This window comes from Pezoporus flaviventris, unplaced genomic scaffold (assembly GCF_033815535.1).
Source record: "Pezoporus flaviventris isolate CSIRO_AGI_PZ_B2104156 unplaced genomic scaffold, CSIRO_AGI_Pfla_v1 ptg000007l, whole genome shotgun sequence".
Taxonomy (NCBI): domain Eukaryota; kingdom Metazoa; phylum Chordata; class Aves; order Psittaciformes; family Psittacidae; genus Pezoporus; species Pezoporus flaviventris.
This window is the reverse complement of record NW_026892555.1, coordinates 26,707,685-26,720,016: the sequence shown is the minus strand read 5'-3', so window position 1 is coordinate 26,720,016 and position 12,332 is coordinate 26,707,685. Positions and strand designations below refer to the sequence as shown.

At 43.3% G+C, this 12,332-nt stretch overlaps 1 protein-coding gene across 1 annotated transcript in view; it reads left to right on the top strand.

Moving 5' to 3' along the window:
- Nucleotides 1-1,299: 1,299 nt before the first annotated feature.
- The window catches only part of WWP1 (WW domain containing E3 ubiquitin protein ligase 1), a 62,729-nt gene continuing 51,696 nt past the window's right edge, over nt 1,300-12,332 (top strand). The window contains exon 1 of the mRNA XM_061448184.1: nt 1,300-1,892. The gene's annotated coding sequence lies outside the window, so the exon portion shown is untranslated. The remainder of the gene's footprint in view (nt 1,893-12,332) is intronic.

Genomic DNA, 12,332 nt, shown 5'->3' with positions numbered 1-12,332 from the left:
TTGCTGCTAGGAATATAATGCTGCATTCAGTGGAAAGTTCCTAAATATATCTTTTTTTCCCCCATATAAAAGTGTTCCAACCTAAAGGTACAGGTACTTTTTTCTCTAGGTTTCAATTAGATTGCTTTAGGTCAGCAAAACAAGCAGGAAGGAGAGATGCAGCTTACTAAGCAGACTCTGGGAGTGCTACCAAAAGGTTGTAAAAGTAGTCCCTCCAAAAAGCAGTACTGTAGTTTTCTTTAGATGTAAGCTTTAGCTGACATACACAAAACAGTGTTTCTCGAATTTTGCAGATCAGATGGATTACTTAGGTTGCCAACTGTAAGCAGCTAGTCTTAACTGCCCACAGTGGGTTCTGCAAGTGTACAGTTCACGAGTTCCGTCACAACTGCTGCATGCAAATACTCAAACCAGCAGTTTTCAGGCACTTGCACTAGTATGACCAGCTAACAGAAGACTAGTATCGTTTTCTTTTGGAATAGTCCAAGATAATTTTTAAAGTTTAACTGTACATAATGTTTCTTTCTTTTCAAAACTTTGTGGTTTTCTCACAAATTTTCTATGAAGAATGAATTAATTGGAAAGTAGCTGGTTGGAAAGTAGTACTTTTAAGAGCTTCTCCTTTGTTTCCTGAAGGAATTTTTATGCCCAAATCATGTTTTTTAAGAACAAAATACCAGGCTTTACTGGAAGTTGCTTCAGGGTCTCACATTGTAAGCTTTTGTTCTTTTCAATGAACAGTGGCACTGGACTTTGAGACAACCACTTAAAGGCCTTGTTTATGCCCAAAAGCTCATGCTGCCGCTGCCTCCATAGCATTACATATATGGTACGAAGCTAACACATCATTAGTCTTCAATGTAAGGCACAAGCCTCACATTTGTGCATAAAAGCACTTTTAGGTTCATAAATCCGCACGGAACGCCTAAGCCTGTTTTAACGTCGGCTAACGACAGCCGGCCCCTCGCCGGTGCCGGTGTTCAAGGTGTACTGCCGGGCGGATCGCCAAAGGCACCGCCGTCAGCCAGACGTGTTGCACCGCGCGCCCGTGAGCCAGCCAGGCCGCGCTGCGAGAGAGTGCCTCCCCACTCCTCCATCAGCCCTCCCAACTACGGGAAAGTGTAAGTTACTCAGAGAAGGAGCAGAGCTCCGCCGGTAGAGCAAGGGCACCGACGGGACCCCACCGCTCCGGAGCGGGGCGATTGTCGGGACCGCGGGACCCGCCCTGCCCGCACAGCACAGGGAGAGGGTGGAGAAGGGACCCCCGTCTTTATCGGCTGCTCGCCACTGGGGTGTACTGGCTGTCAGCGCCGCAATATAGGAGCTGTCTCGGGGGCGGGCCATGACTCACAGAGAGCTTCCTTATCCTGCCCGAGCATGCTCTCCCCTACGGACGCTGCCTCGGCCGCTCCTCCCCTGCCTCCGGAGAGGTTGACTCCGCCCGCTCGGCGTTTCTCCCTGTCGCAGCGCCCAAGTTGGTTCAGCCCGGGGCAGGCGCTGGGAATCAGTCCTGTCCCCTTTGAAGAGCCTCGGCTCGGGCTCGTCTCTCCCCTCCCACCGCCGCTGCGCACTGCTTCGTTTCGACTGGGCCCTCCCGCCCGGGTGGCGGCGGCTCCAACTGCGGTTTCTCCACAAGTTCCTGCTCTCAGTGCCCGGGGCGCGCGCACGAGGCTGGCTCGGCCGTTCGGGGCGTGCGGCGGCGGAAGGGGGTCTCTTGTGCGGGAGTTGCCGATGCCGCTGTGAGATGGCATCATTCTGCGCGGCGGTGGCGGAACGCGGCGCGGAGGGGTGAGGAGCCGCCGCGGCAGCGAGGAGGAGGAGGAGAAAAAGAAGAAAAAGGTGGGAGGAAGGAGAAGGAGGCGGCGGTACCAGCTGTGAGGCTGCGAGCCACGGTAAGGAAACAAAACAGGCTGTGCCGCAGCCACTTCGCTTTGCGGTCTGGCCCGGCAGAACACGGCTGGCCTGGGGAGAAAACCGGCTGCCGCTTATTCTCGCTCTCCTTCGCCGCCGTTGGTCCGCGGGGGAGCGGGGTCTTCGGGGTGGTATCCGGCCGGTGTGCGGGCTGCCCCTGTCACCGAGGGACAGGAGGGGGGCAATGGGTGTGGGGCTAAAATGGCGAAGGGAGCTGTGGTAAGGTCTCGGTCTGTGCTTTCCGGTACTTCAGCTCGTCGCTCTCCCCTCCCCGGGCCCTGCTGGATCGGGGGGCGGCGGCTGTTGCTTCCCCCCTTTCGATGGGGGCAGTTGGAGGGTTGCTGCACTTCCCTGCCGTATCCCACCCTTGCTCCTGTCCTGACGGGGCGGAGGGCCTGGCCCACACCTGCCTGGGGAGGGAGGGTCGGCGGTGCTGGGGAGCGTGTGGAGCTCTGGGGTTTGGGGGTAAGCAGAGGGGAGTGTAGCTGGTGTCCGGTGTCGGCGAATAACCTTGTTTGTTCCTGTCTGGTGCCTTTCCAGTGAGGGTGGCTGGGGCTGAGTCCTGACCTTTGTCAGTGCGGAGTGGATTGCGAGTGGCATTAGGGGTGGGAGTCAGTTCGGCAGTTCCACGGCTGGCCCTTGCTGTCTCCGGGGTGAAAGCAGAGGAGAAGGATATTGTTACGGTTCAGTTCATCTTCCTTTAGGGAAGCTGGGGAGGGAGGAGGTGAGAGCTGTTCCCCCTTCACAATGAGCTGCTGTCACCCCCCACAGTATATGTAGTGTGCCTCCCCTCAAGAGAAGGGAGGATAGCAGGGTGGAAAGTCGTTATGGCTACTGCTCAAGTTGTATATGTCTGCTGGTCTGTCTGGGTCCTCTTAATGTATGCTTTGCTGAGCAGACTGTGTGAATTCAAGACCTCAAAAGACCTGTTTATGTCACTTATCTTTGTTTATGTTGTGGCAAAATGTTACAACTCTTGTGTGTTTATTTACTTGGTTTTATTTGTAGTTGCCTTGTTTTCGGAACAGTACCAGTTCTCATCCCAGTTTAGGATGATAAAGCTCTGCTTTCAGAGCTATAAATGTTTAAACTGTACGTGAAAGAGAGAAGAGGACTTAACACTATCGAATCATTTTAATGGGAGCTCTTCAATGTTTGGATGAAGCTGGGAAAGGAGGTTTTCATATTTCTTTGCCGTTTTCACATGGCACCCGTGTCATATAGAAAGTCATTGGAATATTTTGCATTAAAAAACTCCAGGTTATGCAAGTTTAATAGCACTGGCTTACTAGGTGATACTGTCACTGACTGCTGATGGCTGGGTTATGTATATGGTCATACACATGAAAAACAATATGGCTTTAGTAGTAATAAGAATCTCCCCTTAAAATTTGTATTCTCATTTAATCTTTGTGATACAGAAACAAATGGATTATTGTTGGGCTGTGGTAATGCTTCACTAGCTTGCATGACTTTTTTAGTTTTGTATGCTGCCTTATCTGAGTCTGTGTTGGTCAAGGTATAAACTATTATTTTTTATTGATTTTAATACTAATAAATTTTAAACTTTACATAGAAAAAATAGAAGGATTTTTCATCTATTTGAGGAAAAAAAACATTGTAAAAGCAGTAGACTTTTGACACATGCTTTCAAATGGGCCAACTAGAAATACTTTCAGCTAACGTTGCTTCTGAAACTGGGTTTAGAATCCTTTTGTCAACTTTTTGGTGTTTTTGAGCTGTACCTTAAAGGTCTGATCCTATAAATGCTTGTACCTTGAGTAACTTAATACCGCCAGTAATCTTTTCCTAATTGTATTTTAGAATAGTTCCTTTAAATACGTAATTATTATTGAAAACATGAAGGCAGTTTTATGTATTTGGCACCGATTTAATCTCTTAGTGTGGGACACCTTGTTACCAAAAGGATATGGATTTTTTTTTTTATTGGAAAACTAATTTACATTTGTTGCTAAACATCAATTAACAAAGCATTGTAACAGCCTGTGTGTTTTGTTAAAGGTTGGCAATAAAGTTTAAATAATCAGCTGTCTACAAATGCTACTTAAATCATGGGAATACTGACGAAGCTCAGAGCCAACCCTTTTGCCTGAGCCTGTGGAACCTTTGGAAGGAGGAGTGTGCTAGTCCTATTGCTTTTCCTTCTTATCTTTCCATATGAATTTTGAAATTTTGGTAAGTTGGAATTTCTACCCACTTTCCTTTTTTTTTTTTGTTGTCCCTCTTAAATATATGAATGTGTATGGAGAAAGAGATTTCTCCTGGTTTTTGGACACAAAGAAGAGTGTGGGGTAAGGATCTATAACAGGAAGTTGGTATTGCACGCAGTTTCTTCATGCTTCAGTATCCCTATGCCATTAAAACACTAAATTTGAAAACTATGATGCTATAATTAAAAAAAAAAAAATCATGACGTAAGCCATGTTTATTGGAAATGGCTGCTATTAATGCACTCCAGCACTCACCTTTAGCTTAAATAAACCATGCCCCACAAACCCAGGTTGATCCTAGAATTTAGTTGGGTGAAAGGCAGATAATGAAGTGAGAAGGCTTGGAGAGGGAATGGATGGAGTGATAGACACAACAAGTGCTTGCTTCAAGCTATGCTTAAGTGATTCCTGGAAGTTACTTTTAACTTTAAGAAGACTTTTTTCATGAAGGCTGAAGAGAAGGAGTGAAGCTTCTGATAAAAATATCAGGTCTTGTAAACTAGGTTAGTACTGCTCTTACCTGTGTCTGCACAGTGTAACATTCATCTTAATTAAAACAAAACAAAAGGCTTTCTAGCTCCGCATCAGTTGCATGCGACTCAGTCAGTAGAAAAGCTGCTTTAGTGTGCCTTCTGCTGTGAAAGTATGTAAATTGGGGAAGGGTTCCCCAGTTTCCCTGGTGGCATCAGATTAACCAAAATCCTGTCATTCTTGCTGTTTTTATGAAACTTGTAAACCAGAACTGTTCCTTTGAATTCTGAGTTAAGCAGTATACAGGGATATCCAAACTGTTCTGTGATCCTGTGATTCTGTATTGTATTGGTCTGTGTGTAAGTGCAGACAATAGGAGTTGGTTCCATTCAGGTCCTTATTTAGAGTTTGATTTTCATTGAATCAGTAGGGCACTTTCTCTGTAGCTGTTAGCTCAGATATATCATGGTCTGCTGAAATCCTCTTATAGTGACATAAAATAGGCTTAGGTATGGGCCATTAGAAGTATCGGAGGTCTTGAAGGAAAATGATATGGCTGTAGAGAGCAGTCTCTTCTTCCTCATCAGCAGGAGTTGGAGTGTCCAGAAGAGGCGATCCAGAGGCTTGTGGAACAGTGACATGGCATGGGTTTTGCTAAAAATTGCTACATTACCTACAAAAAGGAAGTTTTTGGTTTTAATTGCTTTCTTTAAGTGTAAGGTTGTAATTATAGCTTCTTGGCATATGTTTTTGGTGTGTTTGAGGACCTAGTAGTTTAACCAGAAGCATACTTAAGTTTAGCTCAGTTTTGCAAATGCAGTGTTGATAGTGTTGCTTGACAGAGGAACATCAGAGATTCTAGGGAAGCCATCAGCAGTCAGAGTGGTTATAGTATGTCAGAATTGTTTACCTGGAAGAGCACTATGTGTTTCGGTTATATATTTATATTTTTATTTCTTAGCATTTCAAGGAAAGTATGTCAGGGAAATGTTTATACTTGTGTTATGTGTAGGTCTTAGTAACTACTGCATGTAGTATGTAGTATGAAGCAATTAATCATTGCAGGTTTGCATGAGTGTATACTGATGTGGTTCTGTAACAGCAGATAGATGGCAAACATCATATTTTTTTTTTTTTTAATTCCCTCTCAGTTGGTGTTGAGATTGCATACATTTATGATCTTATGTGCAGTTTGATAATTCAGTATTGTAAAAAAACCACTTTCAAAATCCTATTTAAAGAGAATATAGATTTGGATTTAATTTACAATTTCTACTGACTTTGAAGAATAAACTGAAATTTACTTAGCTGGTTGTGCTACTTTATAATAACTTCCAACTAAAATAAAGCATTTAATAAAAATTGGAGGAAGCATGTGTTTAGCAAAGCAGATTACATTCTTGGGCTTTTGAAACTTCTTTAATTAATCACTTTTTTTTTTTTGTTGCTGCAACATGTTAGAGGTGCTTATGTTCTCCTTTAAGTGACTCTAGGGTCTCAAGGTACTTAAATGTAACCAGTTTAGAAGCTTCTTAACATTCTCACTGTTAAAGATGTTAACTTGGAGGGATGTAACTAGTAAGGCAAATACTTTTTTCGGTTGTGAAATTCAGCCTCAGTAGTCTAACGCAAGGAATATTTCAGTGGCACAAATCACTTCAGAATAATTCTTTCAAGCATAAATACCTGTTACTGAAAACACAGTCGGACATTCTCTTGATTTGTCTGATGTGTAAATGGCACTGAGAATGCAAATACATGTTAGTAACTGACCTTCTCAAGTAGTTCTAATGGCACAGAATTACTCCCATCTGCTTTTTAATACTAGGATTTTAGAGTTATCTTGCTGAAAATCAAGTGGGGGTGGAAGAAAACAATCTAAAAAAGAACTAGAAGAGGATGTCACATTTTAAAAATAAACAGTAAAATAATTGTTTCACACTTTCAAGTATCTTCACCTTGCAGCCTGAAGTGGGCAGAAGAGAGCTCTTTGTCTGCTGTGAGTACAGACAAAAATACACAGAGGTACTATATTTCTTATTTCGGGGGTTTCTAACCAAGTTTTTTTTCTATAAGCATTTGAGTGGAGCAGGAGGTCAGTGAGAGTCCTGAAAAAGAAAGAAATGAAACCTTTTATCTGTCACTCACATGGGTGAATGAAAAATAGGGGAGAACTTTGAATTGTGTGAACATTTCAAGGTAGCGAGTGTTTTCTCAGTATAAATCAAATCCAAGGAGTTATAGTTTTGCAATAGGGAAAAGTAAACAGGAAAGATAAAGTTCATAATCTGTAAAATTGCACAATCTCTTTAGTCATCAGAAATGAAAAAAGAGAATACATGTCCAGTTTTGAAACACAGTGCTAGTTCCTCAGAAATTCAGTAAGATTTTTTTGTTACTGTTTGGAAGCATAAGCTAGGACGGCTGAACAATCATTTTAAAGACTGACTCTGTTTTTACTAACTGGTATGTTGGAATCAGCTCTCTTGCATTTTCTAGTATGCACAGTGAGATTAAAAGTATCTTTGTGTGAACATAACAAAGGGCAATATAAAAGAAAAGCTAAATAGAAGATGAAGAGCAAGAGGATTGCCCAGCTTCTCTTTTCTCTCTCCCTCAGGCTAGAAGTGTGGAAGCTGCTCTTTCTTAAATTTCAATTCCTTCTATTCCTTCATTCTTGCTACACTTTTTTTTTTTTTTCCTCTTCCACCTGCCTTCTTCCAGTGTTACCTTTCTAAAAAATTACTACTGTCTTACTGAGGTAGCTGAAAAGATTTGGGGTTTAAAAGGAAAAAAGTGATGTTGGCCTATGGAAGCAAATTCATATTCCTCAGTTCATGTTCCTCAGTAATGCCTGGTTGCATAACATAGAATCATAGAATAGTTAGGGTTGGAAAGGATCTTAAGGTCGTTTAGTTCCAACCCCCCTGCCATGGGCAGGGACACCTCACACTGAACTATGCTACCCAAGGCTCTGTCCAGCCTGGCCTTGAACAGTGTCAGGAATGGAGCATTCCCAGCTTCCCAGAGCATCCCATTCCAGTGCTTCACCACCCTAACAGTAAAGAATTTCCTCCTTATATCCAATCTAAACTTCCCCTGATTAAGCTTTAACCAGTTACCCCTTGTCCTGTCGCTACAGTCCTTAATGAATAGTCCCTCCCCAGCATCCTTACAGGCTCCCTTCAGATACCGGAAGGCAGCTATGAGGTCTCCCCACAGCCTTCTCTTCTCCAGGCTGAACAGATGCAATGTTCTCAACCTCATACAGGAGGTGCTCCAGCCCCCTGATCGTCCTCATGGCCCTCCTCTGGACTTGTTCCAACCGTTCCATGTCCTTTTTATGTTGAGGACACCAGAACTGCACTCAATACTCAAGTGAGATCTCACAAGAGCAGAGTAGAGGGGCAGGATCACCTCCTTTGACCTCCTGGTCATGCTCCTTTTGATGAAGCTCAGGATATGGTTGGTTTTCTGGGCTATGAGCACACACTGCCAGCTCCTGTTCATTTTCTCATCAACCAACACTCCCAAGTCCTTCTCCACAGGGCTGCTCTGAATCTCTTCTCTGCCCAGCCTGTAGCTGTGCCTGGGATTGCTCTGACCCAGGTGTAGTACATTGCACTGCCATCAGCCCACCTTACAAGCATGTCAAGGCCCCTCTGGATGGCATTCCTTCCCTCCAGCTATCAACCAAGCCCCACAGCTTGGTGTCATCAGCAAACTTGCTGAGGGCGCACTCAATCCCACTGTCTGTGTCGCTGAGAAAGATGTTGAACAAGACGGGTCCCAACACCAATCCCTGAGGGACACCACTCGTTACTGGTCTGCAGCCGGACATTGAGCCATTGACCACAACCCTTTGTATGCAGCCATCCAGCCAGTTCTTTATCAACTGAGCGGTCCATCTATCAAATTGATGTCTCTCCAATTTAGAGACAAGGATGTCATGCGGGACAGTGTTGAACGCTTTGCACAAGTCCAGGTAGATGACATCATAGAATCATAGAATAGGTAGGGTTGGAAAGGACCTTAAGATCAACGGCTCTACCCCTGTCCATCAGTTCTGTAGCCCCATCATAGAAGGCCACGAAATTGGTCAGGCAGGATTTCCCTTTTGTGAAGCCCTGCTGGCTGTCACCAAGCACCTTGTTGTTTTTCATGTGCCTTAGCATGCCTTCCAGGAGAATCTGCTCCAAGATTTTACCAGGCACAGAGGTGAGACTGACTGGTCTGTAATTCCCCGGGTCATCCATTTTCCCCTTCTTGAAAATGGGGGTTATATTTCCCTTTTTCCAGTTGTCGGGAACTTCACCTGACTGCCATGATTTTTCAAATATGATGGACTGTGTCTGAGCAACTTCATTTGCCAGCTCCTTTGTTACCCGAGGATGGATTTCATCAGGTCCCATGGACTTGTGCGCGTTCTGGTTCTTAAGATGGTCTTGAAGCAGATCCTCTCCTACAGTGGGCCTAAGGTCTTCATTCTCACAGTCTCTACGTCTGCCCTCTTAAACTTGGGTGGTGTGGTCAGAGCATTTGCCAGTGAAGACTGAGGCAAAGAAGTCATTAAGAGCCTCAGCCTTCTCCAAATCCAGGGTAGGCAGTTCTCCCGATAGGTTCCGGAGTGGGCCTACATTGTCCCTAGTCTGTCTTTTATTCGCTACGTACCTACAGAATCTATTCCTGTTGTCTTTAACCTCCCTAGCCAAGTTTAATTCTAACTGGGCCTTAGCTTTCTTAGCCTGGTCCCTAGCTTCCCAGATGACATCCCTGTATTCTTCCCAGGCCACCTGCCCTTTCTTCCACCTTTTATAAGCCACTTTTTTCCTTTGAATTTTCCTCAGCAGCTCCTTATCCATCCAAGGAGGTCTCCTGGCCCTCCTGCTGCACTTCCTTCTGGTTGGGATGCAACTCTCCTGAGCTTGTAGCAGGTGATCCTTGAATATCAACTAACAGTCTTGGGGCCCCCTGCCCTCTAGGGATATATCCCATGGAACCTTCCTAAGAAGGTTCCTGAAGAGGCCATAGTCTGCTCTCCTGAAGTCCAGGGCATTGAGCTTGCTGCATGTTCTTCTCGCTGTCCTGAGGATCTCGAGTTCGACCATCTCGTGATCACTGCAACCAAGGGTGCCCTGGAGCATCACATTTCCAACTAGCCGTTTCCTGTTGGTGAGCATGAGGTCAAGCACGGCACCTCTCCTCGTTGGCTCCTCTATTACTTGCAGAAGGAAGTTGTCTTCCACACAATCGAGGAACCTCCTGGATTGGTTGTGCCAGGCCGTACCATCCTTCCAACAGATATCAGGGTGGTTGAAGTCCCCCATGAGAACAAGGGCCTGTGAGCGTGAGGCTTTTCCTATCTGTCTATAGAGTGCTTCATCCACAGGTTCTCCTTGATCAGGTGGTCTGTAACAGATCCCCACAGTAATGTCTCCCATAGCTATATTCCCTTTAACCCTGACCCACAAACTCTCTGTGGACTGCTCACCTGTCCCCAGACAGAGTTCCATACTCTCCAGCCTATCCCTAACATAAAGGGCAACTCCCCCTCCCTGCCTGTCAGGCCTGTCTTTTCTAAAGAGCCTGTAACCTTCCATTCCAACACTCCAGTCATAGGAGCCATGTTTCTGTGGTGCCTGAATCATAAATTACAAGGACAGGAAAAAACTCAATTAGTATTGAAAATCTGGTAGAAGACTGATACTTGTATGTTATTTTAAAATGAAATCCTTGGCTGAATGTCTTGTGAGAGGTTGCTGACAAAGCGATGTTGTCAGAGGATGGTGAGTAAAACTGCGTTGTTAAGGGAATAGCTATGAGGAAGAAAACTAGTTGGAGTCTTACTTTGTAAGATGACAAAAATACTGCTGCTAATGAGTTGGCAAAATCTGTAAGTGATGAAATATTTGAGTAAAGGAAGTGTAAACTTCAGAGACATAACGGGCTATTTTAATATTTGGTCATAAGTACATTTTTGTGTTAATATAGGAGCCCTAATGTGTATTGGAGGGAGTAGCTAGGACTCTTTGTTAAGATGGGGCATAAATTATTTGTTAATCAGAATCCGATAAAATTATTAGTTACTTTATGAAAATGTCCTATTAGGAATGGAATAAAAAGTAAATGTTGGAATGCATTGAGAATATAACATATACTGCCTTGCATACTATTTTTATATTAATTATGTAAGCCTATTTGAAAAATGCTAAATTTTACTATTTTATGGTAAGTGATTCTGGTACTATGTGGAGACTTCCTAGTTTTGTATCTTTTACAAAACAGATTGTTGTGTTTCTTTGTATTCCATTTTTTGATCAGGAAAAAAATTCCAATAAACTGATTGAGGGGAAAGCTGGTGGAATAGTACTTTTCTTGTGCAAGTAAAATGAAAACTACTGTTTATTATTTAGCATAAAAAGAAGTGAAGGAAGAGAGGCTTCCAGCAGAGGCCAACAGAACCTTGAGCAGAATATGAATAAATTTCAGCCTGTGCTTTTAACCCTCTATCTACAGCTAAGTAAGGAGTTGTGAGAGCACACTTTGAGAAGTTGAGTAGGCTAGTCTGTTAAGAAATAATTCTTACAAGATTCAATTGGGATAGGCTAATACATGATTCAAAATAAGGAATGGATTGTTATAGAAACAAGGAGAAAATCAGTTAATGTCAGAGCATATCCTAAGGATGCCACTGGTTTGTCTGTACTTGACAGTATGTGCAATAGGCTCAGAGAAATTAAATACTACTGTGTCCCTTACTGTTTTGGCTGGTCTGAAGATCCACTCCAGAAAGTGTGTGGATGATAACAGAAAGTATGAAGACTTTTTCATAGCTTTATTCTCCTTTATTTTATTGAAGTTGGATTTTCTGATTCACATTTTTGTGTCCTTTTTCAGTCCTCTCAGCTGCAAGTAATTTTTTTTTTTGTTGGTTGGTTTTTTTTTCTTTTTTTTTTTTGGGAATGCTTGTAAGCTACTCCTAGGTGAAGGACGGAGTGATGTTGTCAGTTGAAGATGGTTTTGTTAGTGCTTTTCAGTTTTGACAGAGAGATGCAAGACATTCTGTTATTGGAAAACAATTAGTAGAGCAGAGGACTCTTAAGAAGTGAGAATTATTTATCACCTGAGAGCCTTACTAGGGATCAGGTTGAATTCTCTAGCACTGTAGAGACTAAAGGGCTATTTTGAAAAATAAGTGACAATGCTTGGGTGAGTTCTGTCAGGTAGAAATAGGTAAGATTAGTGCAGTCTGTGATTGGAATTAGGACAAGCATATTTTAGTGTTTTAACACTGCTGAGATTGACAGCTGGAAAGAGGCTTGTATAGCACATTTAAAAAAAGCAAATATTCAGAGAAGAGAGAGTGAGAACATGCAGTGAATTCTACTTACACCTCTTTATTTTTTGAGATAGAGTTACTGAGGAGAGGTAGATCACATCAAATGTCTTGGTGCCGAAAAATGTGCCATGACCTTTCCTGCCATGTTAGCCTGTAATGCTGAGTAGGTTTCTCCTCTTCTTTGAATTGTCATTTTCTGCTGACTTCCCAGAACAATTGGGAGATTATTTTGTGGGGCAGTATTAATTTGTTTTCCATTATTAGTATTGCTTAGTCATGGTCTGTTCATATCCCCACAGAAACAAGGAGTAGGGCCTAATAGGAACAGCATCACTCTTCATTAACATCTGTAATGTTGGTTTATGTTCCTTCATAATTTG